A 23,160-nucleotide genomic window follows, 5' to 3' on the forward strand; every position below is an offset into this window, starting at 1 on the left:
ATTTCCTTCTAAGTTGTGCATAACCATTGATTTATTTGTGAATGTTACAAGAATTCATCAGCAGGAGAGCTGAATTCTGCCACCTCAGGGAAGCTCGTCAAGGTCTTGATGAGATGTAAGTTTTACTGCAAGGTTTCATTATGATACATGTTTGTGTAATAAAATGCACATATAAAAATTGTCAATAATATTGATCCAAATACCTACATTCTGCTCTTTATCAGTCACAGTGGAACAAATGGCATTCACTTTGACAACACTAGAAAACATGGAGTTGTAAAGAAAACCTGCTTTCAAAGAAGCAGGATTTCCCCAGTCCAAAGAAATCACAGCCCCTAAAAGCTTGTCATCTGTCTAAAAACAAAATATCTAACCTGACATTAGGTTAGGGGTTAGGTTACTACACAGATGGATGCAAAGAGTGTTTTATCTTGATCCAATCAAAAATCCATTATGGGAAAACCCATGCATTTAAAGAGTGTTAAGGCTCTGACACACACTGTGGAAAGCTTTTTTAAAACAAACAAGCAAACAAACAAACCTAAGAGGATTTCCAAAGTTACATGTATATCGGTGAATATCTTGGGTCGCTTCCAGACAACCTTTTTATTGAGCATTTATCCTGATTTATTTTCACAAAGCTTGCGTGGAGGTTATACAATGTCCTCTGTTTATTGGATATTCATTCTGGGTTGTTTGCTTAGTTTCACATGTCAATAAATACATGAGATGTAATCCAAACTTAGTGAATCTGATGTGATTCATATCTATTACAATGAAAGCATTATCAGTATATTTATTTGCAAAATTTATAGACCACTAAGCAATACAAATGCAACAAATAACACATATCAAAACAGTTTACCAAAAGACATCTGATTTATTCCCCTTGAAATCAGTGAGTTCAAAGGTGCTAACACCACACCCATTTCTCAGAATGCGGGACCATTCATTACAAAGATGGGACACCATCAGGCCCAAGTTAAGTATTTCAGTATGTGAGTTAGAGCACATGATTCACTTTGCCACTGAAATAAATATAAAACATAAATGCTTAACTCTGGCTGGATTGAAGAAGAAGAAGAGTTTAGATTTGATATCCCGCCTTTCACTCCCTTTAAGGAGTCTCAAAGCGGCTAACATTCTCCTTTCCCTTCCTCCCCCACAACAAACACTCTGTGAGGTGAGTGGGGCTGAGAGACTTCAGAGAAGTGTGACTGGCCCAAGGTCACCCAGCAGCTGCATGTGGAGGAGCGGGGACGCGAACCCGGTTCCCCAGATTACGAGTCTACCGCTCTTACCCACCACACCACACTGGCTCTAATATTTATCTAGTTAGATGTGAATTTCATTACAAACATTATTTAATTTAAACAAAACCTGCCTTAGGGAGTTAAGAAATACACTGAACACCCTGATTTCATCTTTTGTGAATGGGATGTTGAACCCATTAAAAGGCTTTATAAGTTGTGGCTGCTGGCAGAATACTATGGCCTCTGCACAGAGTGTGCATTCAGTTGCTGCACCGAATGCTTTCTCAATGATGCTGGATCAATGAAAGTTGTTAATTGGGTATAGGACACTAATTACTTATCAGGCCATTTATTCCAAAAACCATGTGTAAGCATCAAACATTACCACCTTTTTCGCTATTGTCTGAATTCTTCTGATTTCTTGTGCATTATAAAAAACCAAGGAACTGTTCCTAAATGAATATTTAGGTCTTTTATGGTGCTCCAGTTTCACATGCCAAAATCTCTTTATGGAATTGTAATTTGCAAACCATTTTCCAATGAAATATTGTTGATCAGTCCCATAATATTTTAGGGCAATGCTCCACATAGAAACTAATGAATTGCACAATTCAGCTAATTTTATTGCCAGCAGCAGTTAGCGTATTCTAACCACATAGGGTGTTCAGTAACTTCTTTTATTCTTAAAAGCTTTTTAAAAAAAGCTGCTGCATTCTAAAGATCCATAAACTCTTGCCTGCCAATAAGGGATGCCTTGAATTCTAATTATTTTTTTACTACACCAGGCAGAATCCACTGTCAGGTAGCAACCCAGGATTATCACATTCATTGTGTCAGATTTTCTATTTCCAGTTGCTGCACTTGATCACAATATTTATCATTTATACACTCTGGGGTGCAGTTTAGGGATTGTATGAACCTTCCTGTGGGTCATTGTTGCAATAACTCTATAGCATCCAGTGGGATCACTCAGCTTTTAAAGAACTGCTGAACGCTTTGTAGGGAAGATATTTAGTAGGGAGGTTATATTCAACAGAGCATGAAGACTACAGTGAACCCAATTCATTCCAATCTTTGTTGTTTCCTCATAATAATTTTAAAAATAATTACTTCAGAGAATCACATAATTAATTGTTTTATGTAGCTTTCTTTGGAACAGATGAAGCGTCACAGGCAGAGTTGTCTCAATACATTTCTGTGCTTCAGGCAGAAATACAAATGGTAGCTCCCTCTGCTCCCTGCAATGTCACTGAGGCTGCTCAGGTTATTTTGGCACCCGTGATCGGAAACTCCATAAAGGATCCTCCCCTGTAAAAACTGAATAATAATAAATTTAATAACCAACCATTTGCTACTGTTTCACAATCTCCAAAACCAGCTGCCTGAAGCAGCTGCCTTACTCTGCCTAAGGGCCAGCCCTGATCACAGGTTAAGCTTACATGAAAACTAAGTGCTTCATAACATCACTTCAGCCCCTAAAAATCTCAGATCAAGTGAATGCACTATTGCCAGTGGCAGCTGGTGCCCATTAGGCCCGGTAGGGATACCAAAACGTCATGGGGGTGAGTGTATATATGTAAGAAATACATACCCTGCAAGGGTCCTGGAAAAACTGGGACATTCAATTTTTTATTGTGTGAGAATGACGGCCATTTGGGTTGCCATGTTCTAGTGTGATTTTGTGGCGAGATTTCATTCCCATCCCCCAAGCACTTTTTCAGGGCTGTGATCTTGCATTGCACCCAAAAATGCATGTTTTGGGGAGCCATGCCCGGAAAAAAGTTTTTTTTTTTGGGGGGGGGGGTTTGCAGCACAAAATCAAAGCAACCAAAATACTCATGGTTCTTTCTTCTTAATAAACGGGAAGATGGTGCCCGGGAAAATGGTATCCTGGAATTTGAATTGTTGGAGAGTATGAGAATACAGTATATGCCCATTTCACTTGTGTGATTTCAACCATATATGGTTGAAGGTGAGCTGGTTGAAATTGTGCAAGTCAAGTCCCCAACAAGATGGAGAGCTTTAAAGCTTCTTTGATGCTGAGTAACTGACGTGGAACTAACATGAAAAGAGCTTTGAGGCTCTTGTCCTTGCTTCTTGGCAAGACCTGCTGTCAGGCTTCAGGGAATTGGATCCCTCCCCCAGTGACAGCAATTAAGCAGATCAAACGAAAAGAGTGTTCTTACCAGGTAAGTTCTTTAATAATCACAGCAAGAGACAAAGGAAGGCATACCATGCTTAAAAAATGGCGTTGCTCCCAGTAAAGGTCCACCCACTCCATCCCCATTAATCTACGTCACTCCTACGTCAGGTAATCTGAGCTTGTTGCCATTGCACTTTCTGTTCCATCACTTTTCAAGCCTGTCTAGTCTTAGGGGAAGGGGGTGCATCAGGAATGCTGCCCAAAGACACTGAATCACCAGCTGTCTCTCCTAGTTGCTCCTCACCAAGTATTTCCCAGCTTTCCCCCTCTGGACTATGCCCTTCTGCAAACCACGGTTCTAAATCAATACTGTCCTCCTGCCCTTGGGAAGGTTCAGAAAAAGGGAGGGGGCTCCCATCATTCCTCCTCAGTTCAGTCCCTGATACCTGCTTGGTGTCCAAGATCTAGGAGTGCTGGGGAAGCTCTCTCTCTCTGCCCCTGCTCACTGCAGGGTTGTGCCAGCGGTTTTATTATGTGCAGTTTTCGCATATACATATAACACTTGGAACTGACCTGCTGTTTGGTTCTAAGTTGAGGGATTACTGTCTTACACAGAGTTAGTATGTGTGGTCCTGATTCTCCTTCTTTACATTCTGACAATGTGGTGGAGGCACACACCTGAACAGGGCTACTATTTAGTTTCTTTTTTCATTTGGTTTTGGTAAGGCTGAAGACTGAATGTCCACTAAGTAGTAATGTTCTTTGTCATTTTAAATTCTTTTCAAGTGAAGAAAAAAAAACCTGGTGATTTGTGTGTCTGTTTCAGGTGAGAAGCTGGGAGTTGACTGAAATTTAGTGGAGAAAACTGGAAATCTTGAAATGAAAAGAAAGATTGATGGGAAATGGAGGAAACCAGGGGGGCAGAAAGATTTGTGAGAATTGAAAGAAAGTGAGAATTAGTTGAGCTGAAGGGGAGGCAGAATTAGGTTTCCCTCCTTCCCCTGTTCCTAAGAAATGTATTGTTTTTCAGGGCAAAAGTGGACTTTGGAGGTCAAATGATTTCTTTTTCTTTCTTTTTCATGGTAACTCATTGATTACAAGGCTGTATAATGGAATTCTGTGCTGGAGTTTTAATATTAGCATATAATTGTTATGCAAAGTTCTCTCTGACATTTTGCCATGTCAAAGTAGTTAAAGAGTGTCTGAAATATCTTGTTCCCATCAGGAATTCTTTTTCTTTAGTTGATAGGCAAAAAAGTTCATAATTGCAAAAACTTCCAATTTTATGTGGCAAAGCAAAATATATAAATCAATCTCTGGATTAGCTGAGTTTTCACTTTTTGCTGCAGAGATTTTCCCCTTGGCAATTTTCAAAAGTTCCTAACCCAATGGACTTTACCTTTGTGCTTTCTCAATTACCTCAAGTGCACCTTTCTCCAAGTACTTTCAATTCTTTACACTGCTGTGAAGGCCCTATTGTTATCTTGGCCCTTTTAAAAAAATCTTCAGACCTACATCTGGCGGAAGTGCATTTTGAAAGGAGATGCTCTGCAAAGTTGAGAAAAAGAACTCTTTCTGAACGAGATGCACTAAACTGCCTTCAAATCTTAAAGAATATACAATTATGAGAGCCCGTTTCTCTGGGAGTTTTATGGAGGCGGCAGGGCAGTGCTCATGGCTTTTTAATACAAAAGAAAAGGTTTTCTTAAATATAAAATATATTTGGATTAAAAAAGAGAACTATCAAAATGTTCCCTCTCAAGACAAAGAACCTATGCTGGATTTCACACAACATAAATCCAGCTACAATAATTACAAATCTACAGTATGGCAATGCCTTTTCTAGGACCAACTAAACTACTGCAAACTAGTGAGCATGCTCCATAACTTTTCATCACACTGGATGTTAAATAAAATGTGCTGTGCGTGTGCATGTATATGTATGGGAGATAAGGCTTGATGATCAAACCGCAAAGTCTGTATTCAGTCAGAGCACTGAGACAGTGAGGAGGAAAACTGCAGCCTTCAGCTACAATCCTATACCAACTTAAGTTCATTTTGGGGCCCAATTCAAAATTTGTATGTTCGAGTTTAAAGCCCATATAACCAAAAGACTCCTTCACTGCAGACCATGCTGGGGATTAAGAGCAGCCCTCTTGGTAGTTCTCAGAATGTCTGAGGGGTGATGGCCTGGGAATGGTTATTCTCTGTGGAATTGTTCTGTATTTCCCTCCCCAGAGAGATGCACCCGGCTTCTTTACTATACAGATTTTGGGGGATGAAGATGCACCTCTTTACCATGGCTTTAGACACCTGGGATGTATGTATTTCAGAGGTGGACCATGTGGATTCATTGTTCTCAGTGACCACAAAATGCAAAGTGTTGCTTGTGTTGCACGAAATATCCTGGAAGTAAGTGGCTGACCTGAATCCAAAACAGAAGTACTCCACACTGAAGTACAGTGGTACCTCAGGTTACATACGCTTCAGATTACAGACTCCCCTAACCCAGAAATAGTGCTTCAAGTTAAGAACTTTGCTTCAGGATGAGAACAGAAATCATGCTCTGGCGGTGCGGCGGCATTAGCTAAAGTGGTGCTTCAGGTTAAGAACAGTTTCAGGTTAAGAACGGACCTCCGGAACGAATTAAGTTCTTAACCCGAGGTACCACTGTATTATACATAAAACTATGGAATACTAAAAAGGACCCAGACAGCAGCATGTATCCTCAGCATGTATGAAACAGCATTTGACCACTGTATGTTAACAAGCAATGAGTAGGACCTGCAACAAAATACAGTGGTACCTCAGGTTAAGAACTTAATTCATTCTGGAGGTCCGTTCTTAACCTGAAACTGTTCTTAACCTGAGGTACCACTTTAGCTAACCTCCCACTGTCACCACGCCACCACGTGATTTCTGTTCTCAACCTGAAGCAAAGTTCTTAACCCGAGGTACTATTTCTGGGTTAGCGGAGTCCGTAACCTGAAGCGTCTGTAACCTGAAGCATCTGTAACCCAAGGTATCACTGTACCTGAGATTTGGTTGAAGATGACATGGACTGAATGTGAGATTTTCTGCATGCAAAGCATATGCCCTTTATCATTCATCTATGCTTCTTTGATGTTTCACTCAGCTATGTCTGTTCTGCCCACTTCTGGGTTCTGCGATGCCACCCCCCACCCAAAGATCAAATGAGGTCCTGCTAGATCCTGAGTGTGACCTGACCTCCTTTGTCATCTGGAGCTGGCAGTGCCGCCCCACAAATTGGCCCCCAGCAATGCAGAACCATGTAAAATCCATAAGCTGTAAGGTGGACTGGAATCTTATTTGAAGTATCAACTTCAGTTTCCAGACAAAATTTGAAAGCAGTCCCACAGACAACATATTACAATAGTTCAAGAAGGAGGTGACGAGAAAAGGCATACAGTCTATTCCCATGCCTGATTCCTAATCCATAGCTTTAGCTGCATTTGATGGAAAAAAGATAAATTTGGGAGTCATCTGAATACTGGTGATATCTCAGCCCAAACTTCTAAATGACCTAGGAGGTTTTATATGGGGAAGAACAGGTCAAGGTGATCAAAAAGCAATTGAGAGCCCATCATCAGGACATGAACACAATAACCCTCTCTTGCTCTTAATCCCCAGCACCTTGTCTGCAGTGCCACAATGCTTCTAACATTGGAGGTAGAACATATCAATTATTATTACTAGGCACTGATTTCCTTATTCTCCATGAAATTACCTAACATCTTTTAAAGCTACCTAAATTGGCAGCCATCACAATATATTGTGGGAACAAATTCCATAGTTTATGCACTGTGTGAATAAATATTTCTGTTTGTCATGATTCTTCCAACATTCAGTTCCTCTCCTAACACTATGAGAGAGGAACAAAAAATGATCTCCATTCCCCTCTCATCATACATAATTTTATATACCATTAGGATGTCCTCAGAGACACCCCAGAGATGTTTGGGGGGAGTAGTTCAGCAAGCTGCAAGGGCGGGACTTAGGATAGGAACCTTTCCTATAGAGAATCTTTTAGTTAACATCCTCAAAGATACGGTGCCTTATTTTTTCCATGTGTATTTTTCTTCTATATTTCAATTCTTTTCAGAGAACAAACGCTTCCCCGCATTTATTTATTCCCTTTTAACCTTTTCATTTTGCGATATTGCTTTGTTTATGGCTGATAAATTCTGGCCTTGGCTCTCTGGATTTCTTCTCCTTCTGTACTTCTTTCTTGACCTATATTCTCCTTTCTGTTTTGCTCACTATGTAATAGTATTTACTTCTTACACAGTAATACATATTTTTAAAGGAAGACTCAAAACAGCATTGTGCCTTTGACTTGATCAAAGCAGAGGCTATTTCAATGTGTACCACTTTGTGTCATAAGTAAGTAAATAAAAATAGAATTCTTAGGTACCTAGTAAGTCTCTAAGCATTATGAGTGATTACAAAATCTTGATAAAAACTACCCTCAGACTGTATTTCTCAATCCAATATATATTCTTCTCTACATCTGTCACTTATCTCTATGCACACCTGAGTGATGGTTGGAAAAACTTAGACGAAGCTCCCTATTAAATCAGTTATCAGACACCAAAAATTTCAATAACTATTGCTGGGGAAATGATATTGTACTCCTTTGTTAAACTGGATTTTTTTTAAGAATGTCAAAACATACTGGTTGCATATGTGCTCATGTTCAGAAATTTTACTGAAATAATCATAAGCTGGCACCTAAAGGTCAATAAGAAGGCAAATGAACCTTCCTAAATCCCACTACAGAAAAGGCCCTGTCACAATACCCACCACATCTCAGATAGTGGAATAATATGAAACTTTGTAAGATTACCTAAATTCAAACACATGGATATGCCATATTCATATTTTATATTTTTGATATACACGTGGAGCATCTTGGTGTACACTTAAAATATATGAAGTGTAATGCTGACTAAACATTTTTTCAGGCAGTCCTGGGCCTTGGAAATAAGTCCCATCAAGGAGAAACCCAGAGAAAGCTACTCTGTTTTGAATTTTCCACCCCATAATTTGTTTGCCTAAATTTTGTCTTCCAGTATAATCTATACTGAGCGTTTGACTTGATAAATTTGGGCACTGGTGTGACTATTTAACCATTTTCACAACAACTTACTCTGTTTAAACTCGTAAAGTAAAATAGATCAACTTCTGTGAAGTGTTAGGGAGCATGTACTTTGCAATATTTTCTGGTGCTCTTCTCATGCAATATTGTGCTCAATGAAATCAGCAAGTTGTGTAAATTATTAATTGTAAACATTAGCTGCTCCAGGCAACCAACAAACTGTTTCTTAAATAGTAATATTTGTAAACAAAGTGCTATGGACAATTATTTTGTGTTCCACAGATCGGGTCCTCCCTTAAGGAGGGCACGTATTGAGGTGAGACCTGGAAACTGACACCCTGTGTTGTTGGTAGGTACGATTGGTCAGCCACAACAGCCGATTGGTGGGTCCCTCATAGCTGGGTGCAATTTGGCCAATGGGATAAAGTCCAAATGGTTTGAGGGACCTCTTTATACCCATGCATGTGACCCAGAGCTTCCTCTTTCAGTGTGTGTATTCGGAACACCCGCCCACCTCTCCCTACTTTTAGGGCTTTGCGCTTGACCTTGCTATGTGTTGTCTGTCGTTGGGACAGAGGCACGGCAGGAATTTCCCCCACTTGACTGATTGACTGTTGCCATTTGGGTTTCGCCTGCTGCGTAGCAAATTGTCACAACTTGTAAGGTTGCGGATAGGCTCTGGTTCAGGTGATAGGGATGGGAGAACGCTCTCGCCATCCCTATGTGAAGGGTATTCCATTAAAGGAATTCACGGACTCGAAGGTTTGGTCAACTCCTGAGAGGGGGTTGTGCCCGTGCCTGAGTCCAGGGGGACATTTGGGTGGTGGAGATAGCCTGTTCCCGGCTTTCCGCTTATCCAGGTGTTCACCCTTGGCTGACCTATGCTGGAACCCTGGGTCAGCGCTACCTGCATGGCAGGGAGCTAGTCGAACGAGAGCCTATGCAACCAGTTGTGGCCTAAATTCTGCCAAAACCCAAAACCAAAATTTGAGTCAATGGTGAATTTATTTAGGGGGGAGGTTTTGGGGTCTGAATATGCAATTTATGTGGCAGCTAAGAAAACGCCAGACTTTTTAATTGAGGGATGCACAAACATTTGGGATTCCTCTGATATCTTCCCAGGGACACATCCAGTGTTGAATTAACAAACAGCCCATGAAGTTTTTGTAATGCCGTTTAATTGGATATGCCAGAAATCCTTCTTCTGACTTTGCAGAATCTAAAGGAGGTATGGGGAAGCTTTGGCCCTCCATCCGAACTACAACTCCCAACATCCCTGACCATTGGCCATACTTGCCAGAGCTGAAGGGAGTCATTTCCTAACTTGATTTTTTTAAAAAAATTATGTTATCCTTCAAAGGATGTAAAAGCCACTTATTGAAAACTAGTGAACTCCAGAAGAAGTTTAAGACTCATTAATTGCTTCCATAAAAATCTGCCTGCATCCCCCCCCAACCGCCACCATCGCACATAAGCCTAGAAAATTGTGGTAGGTTTGTGCTCTGTTTTTCTTGTGGCTTTCATGGATCCCCGTGCCACAACCATTCATGACTAAATCTGCAGCAGTACTCCATCATTCTGGCATACAGTTTTTTCCCACCATTTTCAGTGGAGACTAATGGAGAACAGAGCCACACACACGTGCCCAAAGGATGGCAACATGTCTGATGGTATCTGCAGTTGGGTCATGCCACACCTGCTGGTGTGAATGAAATTTAAAGCAATATTGAGGTAGCCACAGTTACCACATGCAACAGTTCCTACAGTGTTCTGGGAAAGACCTTGTAGCCATAGTCTTCCTATGGCTATTACTAGTAGAATACATTGTCGTAAGTTACCCTCTAACCACAAGAAGAAGTAGATGTTATAAAGATTGTGGGATAAAGCATTATGGCAGTAGTGCCTACATCACTCCAGGTGTACTGGAGGCACAAGCTATTAAGTTCTAACAAGATATATTACAGCTAAAACTTAAATAACAAATGCTGCATAGTAAGAAAAGCTAGTTTAGTCCCTAGGCTGTCTTCCTTTTTTGTTCTGGCAAGAGTGTTAAACTTCAGTATAGCCAGCATTAAAAATCTCACCAGTAATTTACGAACACCATAGAATGCACCATAGAATAAACTTGCACGAAAGGAAAATGTAGGTTGTTAGGTGATGCTCTCATGGCAAGATATATTTAGTCAATTGACCAACCTGCCAAGGCTGGTTGTGAACTTGTCAATAGTGGGATTGTTGAAGACCAGAGGAGACAGCCTCATGTCAGGAAAGTGCAGAAACAATCAAATCAATAGCGCTACAGTTCTAGAATTGGCCCGAATGACTCACTGCAATTGCCTTCAAAGTGAAATTATTCTTGATTAACAAAAGCAAAATGCATCAGGCACTTCAGCCCTTTGAGAAGAAAACATTACTTCCAATAAGATTGCTCAATACCAACAGCCTTGCACTCATTAGCAACCCTTTCATAGTAAAAGCAATCCATGCAGGTGATGAATGAGCAAATAAAAGGCCTGGGAAAGCTGCATTCTTGTTTCAATTGCCTACGAAGGTGGTTGAAGCAGAATGCTTTTTGAAAAGAAAGAATAGAAATGTTCTCTGTCTTTTATTATTTTCTTTCAGCAAATGTGTTTGACATTGGGGTCTTTGTTTGTTTTTTAGATAATGAAAAGCTGAATACTAAAATACAGTATAAAATAAATACCAGCTAATTATTGTGCCTTAAAGATGGATAATATATCTCTTTATAATGCATGTCATTGCTTCCAATTTGCATACTTTAGCATTCAGACTGCTTCACAACACTTGTCCGATTTCTTTTTCTCACAGCAAGTGTGATAATCCAGTATCCCCTTTTTTGCCATGAAGTTTCTTTGCCATGGAGTTTTCTTCAAAAAGATAAATAAATGGAATCGGCTATCCTGGATGTTTGATTGACCTGCACTGCTACTTAGTTTTCCAGCATCTGGTGTAAAACTAGGCTTATCTCCCTACAATGAAATGCATGATCTGTCTTTGTCTATTATTTCAGAAAAATAAAAAGTAAACACATAACTCACACATCTGCTTTCACTGCTTATCTGCAATGAGTCTGAAACTTCTCTGAGAAATGAGGTACATACAGTTCCTTGTGAGCTGATAGTTAAGCTGAAGTTTAAGTACAGACTTCCTTTACAGTCAACATTTTTGGATAATGCATGTCTTTTCACCGCCCACATAATTTTTTTTGCAATAATATGTGATGTCTGCTTTGTGTTACCTGACACATTTGCCATTGTGGTTTCAGCTAAAAATTTGGTTACATCTACCCAATCCTTTCTGATACTTTTAGGGAAAGACTCTCATAGTGACTCAAAAGTTGGCTGTACAAAGTCTTTTCAGGGTTTTGGCAGGTTTCATATATTCTTAGGGATGCCATTGTAATCTTTCAAGATGATTTCTGATGGGAATATTGTTTTGCTAGAGCAGATGAGTTCTAGCCCAATGGTAGAGAGCATTTGTTTTCTGACATAAGTATTGTAGCTCTGCGGGTGCATTGTTTCCTGGTGGAAATTAAATTGGATAGAACTAGACCCTCCCTATGTCCAGTTTTATCCAATTTAATTTTCATCAGGTGTCATGCTACATGCTGGTCAAAGGAGAAAAGATATCAGTGGCTGAATGGGCAAACTCTTGTAGATGACAGCCTGAGCCAAAAAAATATGTAGTTGGATGTGCTACATCTTGATTGAGCTCAGAGAATTGTGGTCAGTGAGTTGCTATCAGCACCTTCACTGTAGTGATGAAAGTGACAAGGCATCTCAAACCCTTTATCAATGTTATCTAAAGAATAAAGGGGATTATCCCTTAAAAAGTGGTCAGTTTCGCTGGTTGTCCTTGCAACCTTTGAATGAAAGTAAATAATGCACAGATAATGCATCTGCACATGTAAAATACCAATGTCTGTGCAGTTACTGTAAAATGTTTAAATATTATTATTAAATCAATTTGCATGATGACTGTTTTGGGATTTTCTTTCTTTTTTAAAAATTACACAGAACGTTGTTTATAAAAGCAAGGATCCCTGAGACAGTTGCTGGGCTTCCTATGGATTCTTGAAACCAGAACAGAAATTTGGAATTTTGGTTTAATCTCCTTCTCTCTTTCTTTCATTCTGTTGTAGAATCAGTCAACTTAGTTGTCAGACTATGTGGCTTAGTTATACACAGCTGTACATCCTGGTTATAGAAAAGCTGTTCTCAGAGAGGCTCACTTAGCACAACCCTTGTTGTTTTCAATGGTGGGTGAAGACCTTTGCCTACATCTTTAAAATAATTCTCTTCATCTATCACTTTAAAATAATTCATGTCATCAGGGCCTCTCAGTTTGAAAATCTGTGTTTTAATTTCTGGGTTGTGGTGAGTTTCAAAAAGTAAAAACCAGGGCATCCTAAAAGTTGACATACCTCAAGCTGCTGCTGCTGCTGCTGCTGCTTCTGCTTCTTCTTCTTCTTCTTCTTCTTCTTCTTCTTCTTCTTCTTCTGGTAAAACCTACAATAATTTTTTGATTTTTGCAGCTTTCAGGACGTATGGCAGCCCTACCATAGTGACTTCAAGCCCAGAATCTAATTATGTGATCTGTGCCTCAATTGGTGTCATGTGTAGACATCCATGTATGGTTGTATGGGTGGTCAGGGCAGCATAAGGATATGAGGAAATATATTGAGAGATCAACTGTAGATCAACTTGTCTCTCTACAGTTCAGTTGTAACAACACGCTAGCAGGAATGTGTGGGTACAGATATGTTTTTCATCATAATCATAGTACTCTTGGCCAGTGGTTTAACAACAATTATGTTAATAAAAAATAGTAACGGTGCACTGCAGTTTTGATTGCAGTGAATAGGATCATATTTGACTGTATTTTTGACATGCTGGTTGATTTCAAATATACTGTAAGCTGGGCTACAACAAAGTTGAGTCTGTTGGGTTTTTAATGTAAGATATTCAGGTTCATTCTGATGCATCATCTGTCTTCACTTGTGAAAAGACCTTAGAACTAATTTGTGGCAATGTCGGATGTGATGTATTAGGCTCTTCACTTGTGAAGATAAATGCCAGATCAGGCCTAAGTCATCATGTCTTGCTTCCACATATAAATCCAGACACAATAGGAAGAAGGAAAGAAGAGTGAATAAGAGGCTATTCCCTAGAGGTTTGGTAAAGGGATACCATGCCTTTTGTTGCAGAAATTGGACAGACACTTTAATAAATCCTGTTTGTACATTCCTCTTTTGATATATCCCTCCAGGCAGATGCCATTAAAACACTCAGACCCTTCATTCAGACAACACATGGCTGCTATGTTCTGTGGGTGCCACTGGTGATTGCTAAAAGCCCTCTCAAAATGCTAGAAGGCCTAGATGAGGAAATGAAGGAGTCATTTTTCAGATTTACAGAAGGACACTGTCCCCATTAAGAAATGAAGCTTGAACACCACTTAAGTGTATCTTCTGTCCTATTTCATGGCCTTTCATATATCACTCAGAGGGGGAAGACATCATGGTGAAGGCAGAAGAAAAAGAGAAAGAAATAAAATAAAATAAACAGCCCAGGTTCAGAATTAAAGGTTGTAGATCTCTTGGTGTTTCTTTTAATCATGAAAGTAGACACTTTTATAAAAATTAACAAATCAGGTGCCGTTGTTGTTTTTATTCTGATTCCTGGTTGCTGTGAACATTTCAGTAATCAACAGTACACAATACCTGAAATTAAGTTAAGTCACTGGGGTGACAGCTTGAATTAGAATCAGCTCTGATACAGTATGTGCAGTTTACCAAAAAGTCAAATTGGGCACTGGTAGTGTCATTGCAATTTAAATTCTTATGAAACAATCTAACAGCTGGATATGTTTGAACTGTCAAAACACTTTCTTTACCAGTCTGCTTTCTGGTAAACAAAATATACGGGATGAATTTAATGTCATGCTATTACTATCTTTTTTTTAAAAGTAATATTTATTAAAGTTTTAAAGGTTACAAAAAGAAAAAAGAGAAAACACCAAATTAAGCAAAAACAAGACAACACATCACAATAAGGAAAAAGAAAAAAAAGAAAAAGAAAGAAAAAACAGAAAAATAGAAACAATTAAAAAACACAACGAACCTTCCCATAACTTATCTTTCATTTGCTTGTTTCCTTGACCTCCTCACACCTCCCTTTTTTGTATTCTAGTTCGGTTAGCTATTTCAGCAAATCCTTTCCATCTTTCCCAGTTTTTGTCCTATAATTTATCTTAATATAATGTAACTTTACTTTCCTCTTTTCACCAATTAACAGTCTATTTTTACTTAATCCTTTATAACATTTCTGCTAAAGCCACATAACTTCATTCCAACATCCTTCTAACATTCCTTAATTTTACAATGTTTCTGTAAATAAACTTTAAATTTCTTCCAGTCTTCTTCCACCGACTCTTCTCCCTGGTCTCGGATTCTGCCAGTCATTTCCGCCAGTTCCATGTAGTCCATCACCTTCATCTGCCATTCTTCCCGGGTGGGTAGATCTTGTGTCTTCCAGTACTTTGCAATAAGTATTCTTGCTGCTGTTGTAGCATACATAAAGAAAGTTCTATCCTTCTTTGGCACAATTGGCTGACCATGCCCAGGAGAAAGGCCTCTGGTTTCTTCAGAAAGGTATATTTAAATACCTTTTTCATTTCATTATAGATCATCTCCCAGAAAGTCTTAATCCTTGGGCATGTCCACCAAAGGTGAAAGAATGTACCTTCAGTCTCTTTACATTTCCAACATTTATTATCGGGCAAATGATAAATTTTTGGGAGCTTGACTGGTGTCATGTACTACCTGTAGATCATTTTCATTATATTCTCTCTTAAGGCATTACATGCCGTGAACTTCATACCTGTGGTCCATAACTGTTCCCAGTCAGCCATCATAATATTATGTCCAACATCTTGTGCCCATTTAATCATAGCTGATTTCACCGTTTCATCCTGAGTGTTCCATTTCAACAGCAAGTTATACATTATTGACAAGTTCTTAATTTTGGGATCTAACAGGTCATGCTATTACTATCATTCCATCAGTGCAAGCATCTTTGCTGATCAGGTGGAATGGTCTCTCCCTTCTTCCCCCTGCACACTATTCTGGGAGTTCTCTTGACCTCTCAGAGTTGATCTGGGATGAGCATGGCAAGTGCCATTGGAAGCCCCATTGCAACAGTAGGACTTATGGTGTTGGCTCCCGCTAACACAACTATTAAATTGAAATGGGCACTCTGTCTATAAGTACTGTTCCCCCTCTTTATTTCTTTCAAAATATTTTTTATTGAATTTAAGTATTTAGAAATACAGGAGTAACAGAAAGAAAAAAACCAAGAAATCAAAAATGTAAACCATAAAACATCACAGCCTGGGAAAACAGAGATACAATGCAGCTCCGGAGATTAATAAATTATTGACTGCTACAAGCATTCATTTTACAAATAATGAAGGTATATAAAAATAAAAGTTTTTTTTAATGAGTTCCATCATTATTAAAGTGAAAATCCTATAAAATATTAAATGAGCCAGACATCTGCATATACTGGTGAAACAGAATGAGCTTGGGCCTCAATATTTGTATTAGAAATATTTTGTATTTCTATTAGAAATAAGATGCCATATAACAAAAAAGTGTCCATTTGAAACATGTCCATTATTTTGGGTGAGATCTTTTCAAGGAGAGCAATTTGCTAAGTACTAGGATTTTGCAATTATTGAGATTGATAGGCCCCCAAGATTTGGCAATCTCTAGGTTAGAGATAAGTTCTTTATTTTTCAATTCCCCTTCTGTTTCCATTTACAGGTTCAAAAGTACCAGGTGGAAAGATTGGGCAATAGTTTGGATATCAGAGAGATCTCAGTGAACAGCTTTTTTCCACTGTGCTCATGAAAGACCTATGTGGCAAACATATCTTAATTGGGTTCCATGAAGCTCCTTCCTAAAGCACAGCTAAAGTTGAACACAATTTAATAGGAAAAGGGAATCAAGACGCCTCATTAAAGGGTATGTATTTGCTACAGACCAAGGCTGCATTCAGACAGGACTTCATTCCATCTTCCCAATGTTTCCTTAAGTGTTACTTTTTGTGTTTTATGTGATATTTTCACACAACCTTAACCCACTTCTGGAAATCTAGTTGAAGCCCACAGACATTTGGTGCTCATTTGGTGCAGACATTTGGTGCTCATTTCTTCGACCCGGGTGGGGTCGGGTGGCAATATTTCTATTATGCTTAATGTATGTAGGGTTTGGTGTCAGCATTGCTTGTGCTGTTCACTTGTGTTCCTTTGGTGGTGAGAGAGGTTGGGGTTGGCCTAGGGTATGGTTGTTTGTTTGTGATTGGCTGTGGTGATCTTTGTTTTCGTGTGTGAGTGGGGTGGGTGGGTGTTTTGGATCAGGTTAGCCATATTGATTTGTATGCTGTTGGTGGATTATTGTCATTGTCTTGTTGGGCTGTGTATGTGATAAAGGTGAGCCATACCGGGGTAAAGGCATCTTCCTCTGTTTGTTCCCGTGTCAGTTTCAGTTTATTGGTTAATTTTTCTAGTAGGGCTGTTTACCATACTATTTGGTACCATTGGTCCATGCTTACTCCTGACAGGTCTCTCCAGTGTCTGGTTATGGTGTTTCTGGCTGCTGAAAGTAGGTGGGTTATGAGTTCTTTGTGGTCTAAATGGGCATTGTTGTATTTTCCCACAGTTTTCATGATCATACCACCGCTGCTCACAATATGAAATTTGGTGCAGTATCATGACATACAGTTCTTTACCGCCATTTAAAATTCAGCATGACTTGGATGCATAAAAGTACCCTAAGACAACAGAAACTGCAGCATAAAAGGAACTTGTGTTATAACCAGTGAATTAATGTTATAAATGCCACATCTGAATGCAGCCTAAATTAACTGATCTTAGTTCCTCTTAGGACTAGTCATGATGAACTTCTCCCACTGTTTGCGGTACAACTAGATTCAACTCAATTCCTGCTATCATGGTTTGAATCAAAATATCCATTGTGCAGAGGCATAAGCACATCCCCTCATTTACAGAGAGTTCCTGTTTGCACAGCTACCCAGCTGGCTGAAGTCCTTCATGCATCCAGAAAGCCTGATCCAGATTCTCATGTGACCTTCCTGAGCAGTGCAAGATGTTGTGGGTGGTAGAGCTACAATAAGAGAGGAAGAGATGGCTACCCTTTTTCTCATGTAAGCAGATCTTAAGATACAAGTCAATATGTCTTTTTTTACATTTAAGATCAGCTGCAGCAGATCGCCAACCAATTTAATAGGGGTGTGCAATGGATTCAGATGAACGCCATGGTGAAGTGAGAGGACTTGTTTAGCCTTGGTTATGGGGAAACGTGGTTTAAAGATAAGATAAAACTTTATTCGCATTAGCCAATGGCCATAGCAACAGTATAACATTACAGTATATGCAGAAAGGAAATTTGATATAAGAGCACAATTTAAAGTCCTGAATCAGCCGTCAGTTAGTGGCCCTTATTCTGATTGCCCCTGCTATGAACCTAGCAACCTTTGCCGTTATCTGCTCATTTTGATCTGATAGAAGAAAGGACATTGTGGCAGTGGTTGAGCTCCCTGGGATGGCTAGTACGAGTGGTGATGATCTCGTTCCACAAGTCTTTATAGAGAGTACGAGACAGGAGGATGTGTGCCGCTGTTTCAGTGCTACCATCTCCACAGGGGCAAAGACGTTTCTCAGGGGGGATCTTTTGGAATCGACCCTCAAGTACTGCAGATGGCAAAACATCCAGTCTTGCAAGTGTAAAAGCACGTCTGTATTTTGGGATAATAAGTTTGTGCAGATATGGGGCCAGAGAATCAAAATTGAGAGGTGGAAAATGAACATACCAAGGGCAGAATTTCCTTATAGTGGAACGTGGGCTAAATGTGACATCCTGAGTCAAAGTGAAGGCCTCCCATAGTGTCTTATGGCACTCAACTGATTGAATGAAAAACAAAAAGTTTAGAAACACTGAAGCCGAACTATTACTTAACATGCTTAGTTGCTGTTAAGATGTGACCTTGCGCTGTTCCCATTGCTTTTCATACCAAAAAGCAAAATAGGCACCTAACACTCCTGACAGGATAAAGTAGAGTCTGATTTTGATATATGCCTATTGAAAATTTGGAAAAACCAACTACAATATATCATAGGCTATTGTATGGTGCCACTTTTTACCAGCCCTATCAAGTTAAGTGGAATGAACAAATACTTGGAATTAATACATATGCTGGCGTTTCCTAGATTGCAGAGGAAGCAATGGTGGCAATTTATAGAATGAACATAAATCTTAAAGAGCTGGAAACAGCTGAGTATGGCACCCAGTGTAGCAGCAAACTGGCAACTGTTCTAGGGTAAAGATGATACATAGCAGTTTCTCTTCCATTTAAACTATTCCTGTAGATACGGTACTGTTTACTATCCAGCCACAGCACAGTCTGGTTGGGGACATGTTTGTGGGCACAGTCAGAAGAAGGGCATGGTGTTACACTGTGTGCCAGTTATGGAGGGTGACAAACACTGGACTTTGTGGAGCCTTCTAGCCCTGGCAGTTCCATTGGGGGTTTCCCAGCTGATGCTTCACACCACTCTTCTGCATCCAGCTACTCCACGACAAAAGCTGAGATATTTATACCTTAGGAGCCCCTCCCAATTTTTCTGATTGCAAATTGTTTTTAACAGCTTTTAGTACTGTGCTTTTATAGCCAGCCCTGGAAATTTATGACAAAGGGGAAGGAAGGAAGTGCTTTCATCCTTCCCCCAATCCATGCACACACACACACACACACACACACACCTGAAAGTAAATGTGCACTTATTAATTAATTAATGGAAATGTGCCATTGGTGACCTAGCAAATCATGACATTTGTGGAAACTGCAAATCGAACTGCTATGTAACCACTATCAAAATTATTTCCTCTGCATATTTGATGATATTCCTGCAGAGCAATTGCACTTTAAAGTTCTGCAGTGGGTATGCATGAATAGAAAATGCTCAATGTCAATTTGCATTGAAATTACCATTAGGAAAATAATAAGCACTTAGGAAGTTGCATGCTAAAAATGCAAAGTCAATTAATGTAGTTAGCATCATCTTATTTACCAATGTAATTTCTGAAAAATACACTTGTTTTGCATTGCATCTATGACCACAATACTGTACTGACATTTAAAGGTAGTCTAAGGAATATAAGCTAATTATTTTGCATTGGAAAATGTCAGCAGCCTAATGACAACTGCTGTATGACACAACCGACAGCTCGACACAGTGTGGGTCTCATCATACTTCATGTTTCCCCCCCGTGAACACTAAAACAAATGAATACATTTCAATATTACTAGACCTCATTAATTAGTGGTGGAAAATCTATACAACAGTTCGCATCAGTTCACATAAAACTATTTCTTATTACCAGAACAATTTGAATTTATGATTGAGTGAAAGCATAATTAGAAAGCTGAAAGTTCTTCCTCATCTCAGCAAGTTAAGGTTAAAGTTGATCAGATTCATACATCACTTTTGAATAAACAGACCCACAGCAATTTGCAAACAAGTAAAAAATACAATAACAACATTACACAAAGTAAATAATATTAAAAATGTGTTTAACTGTGTGCTATTACTGGTACTGCCCAAATATCTGGGAAAACAAAATAGTTTTTTCTTCGCATCAAAGTGATGAGAAAGTTGGTGGGCTTCTATAGAATATGCCTCCTCCCTAAGCCCTGCAGGCCCACCCTTTCTTCCCCACCCCCACAGTGTGGAAAGCCATCTCCTGCCTCAAAGTGCTCCTGGAGATCAGCTATGTCATAACATCATGTTCTTCCACAGAAGCAGTGGAAATGGCCACTGGCTTGCACTTGGAGCACCCCTCCTATTTGGATGTTTTTCCAAAAAAACTGTTTTAAAAAATTAAAAGAGGAAGATAAACATCTGCTGCTGAAACATAAGCTTCTGTTGGCCTACCAGTATCTTGAACATTTCATGGTGGCATTGCTCATGGTCACATTTTGCCCCTCAGTGGGGCTGCCTCCAAAGTCTGTTCCTTGTGCTTCTGCATCTTGCCTAGAATGGAGTGGTTCTGTGATGTATGCACAGTGGATATAGAGGGCCATTTGGTATCACCATCATGAACATCAAAAACTGGGTTCAGCAAGGCTGTGGTATGGGAAACCATCACCTGCACCTATGGTGAAGATCTCGCCTAACTCATATGCAGAATGTATGAAATCTAGAAAGCAGATGGAGAAAATATAGCCCACGACAGACAATGTGATCAATAGATTTGGCTCTTAATCTGAGACATTCAAATTTTCATCTAAATAGGTGCCATATGACCAAGCATTATGCAAGATGTGACCTCTTCCCACCTCTCACTATATCCATCTGCAATCAGACAAGTTCTAGCAGTAAGATATATAATTTCTGAGCAGTATGCTTCAATGCTCCCTTCATTGCATCCAATTTATAGTGCAATGAACTCTGTGCTATATTACAGGGATGGAAATGTACTCCAGAAAGAATCCTCATGTATTAAAGAATCTTTAGGGGATGGAAGGTGATCATGGCTGATATTAATGCAGGCTGAAAGCCAGAGGGGGGAAAAACCCACCTGCATAGAGTTTCAGACTATTATTACATATGTTACTTTTACCACAGGGCAAAACTATGCAAAAACGATCGTATGGCAGTAATTTTTGTAGCCTGGAGTGGGGCCCAGGAGAGCACTAGCCGTAGTTTGATACAGAATCAGTAATTCTCAGCATGAAGAAAATCTAGGCTCTTAATTTTACCCAGGTGATTTGAAACTTCATCTACAAAAATTGGAATAATAGATCTTTCCTATTCATTCAGATGAGGATGAAATATGCTAAAGAGGTTGAGGTATTTAAGCTACTACACCCATAGGTCCAATATAATTGCAGTAGGTAAACAGCCCCATGATTCAGGAACAGAAGAAATTCATTCCAATTGAACTCTTCCATTCCCTTCTGTGACACGACCAGAAACAGTTTTGATGCGTAGCATGTTTTCTAATGAAAATCTGAGCAAATGGTATTAGAATAGTCACAAAAATGATCCAGATTTTTTTTTAGCTGCATTAATACTAATTGTGCTTTTTGATTAAGATGATCAAAAGGCACAATTTGAGACATTTGCAAAATTATAAAATCCATTAATGCTAATGAAATTTATGAGTATTCATTAAGCGAAAGAATAGACTGCAGTGTATCTCAAAGAGAACAAAAAGTCTGATTATACTGGAATGCTAAAAAAAATGCTGGGTGAACATTTTATACTACTGGTGAATTTTTGTCCTGTTGTATCAATGCCAGAATGCTGTGATTTTCCTACACATTTATCATGGACAGCTGCCCAAAGATTGGCAATTAAAGAGATTACAGAAGTATAGTGTTCAGATCAAGGGAAGTAATAGTATCACTCTATTATGCTGTGGTCAGACCACACCGTGTCCAGTTGGGGTGCTACAAATTAAGAATATTGACAAGCTGGAACGTGTGTAGAGGAGGGTGACTAAGGAGATCAAGGGTCTGGAAACAAAGACTTATGAGGAACAGTTGAGAGAGTTTAGCCAGGAAAAGAGGATACTGAGAGGAGATATGATAGCCATCTTCAAATATCTAAAGCATTGCCACCAAGAAGAAGAAGAAGAAGAGGAGGAGGAGGAAGAGGAGGAGGAGGAAGAGGAGGAGGAGGAGTTTGGATTTGATATCCCGCTTTATCACTACCCAAAGGAGTCTCAAAGCGGCTAACAATCTCCTTTCCCTTCCTCCCCCACAACAAACACTGTGTGAGGTGAGTGGAGCTGAGAGACTTCAAAGAAGTGTGATTAGCTCAAGGTCACCCAGCAGCTGCATGTGGAGGAGCGGAGACTCGAACCCAGTTCGCTAGATTACGAGTCTATCGTTCTTAACCACTACACTAGAAGATGACGCAAGCTTGTTTTCTCCTGCTCCACACTAGGGGCAGACCTTGGTAATATGCCACCGGTGCAAGGCCAATATTTGATACCCCCCCCCCCGCCGCCCTTGAGTCACTGGCTTAAGCCTGGTAAACCAGGTACCAAGATTTGGGGAGGAGATGTGAGGCTCTGGCAGGGTCCTAGAGCCCCCTACTCCATTCCAAAGCCCAGTAAGCTTGGTAAAGGAGCCAGGAGGGCTCCAGGACCCTCACACCTCCTTCCCAAAGACAGGCAAGCACTTTCTGGGCTTTGAGAAGGTGCCCTCCTCGGCTGCATGTCTAGGGCCACTGTACTGCTCGCATTGCCTAAATCCACCTTTGACCAGAGCTATGACCTAAACCAATGGCTTCAAGTTACAAGAAAGAAGATTCAACTAAACATAAGGAAGAACTTTCTGACAGAGCTGCTCAACAGATTCCCTCAGAAGGTGATGAACTCTTTTTCCTTGTGGATTTTTAAGCAGAGGTTGCATGGCCATCTGTCACAGATGCCTTAGCTGAGATTCCTGCACTGCAGGGGGTTGGACAAGATGACCCTTGGGATCCCTTGCAATTCTACAATTCTCTGATTCTCTGACTGGACTGCAAAGAAC

The sequence above is a fragment of the Podarcis filfolensis genome (genome assembly GCF_964270895.1).
Source record: "Podarcis filfolensis genome assembly, chromosome: 4".
NCBI classification, from domain to species: domain Eukaryota; kingdom Metazoa; phylum Chordata; class Lepidosauria; order Squamata; family Lacertidae; genus Podarcis; species Podarcis filfolensis.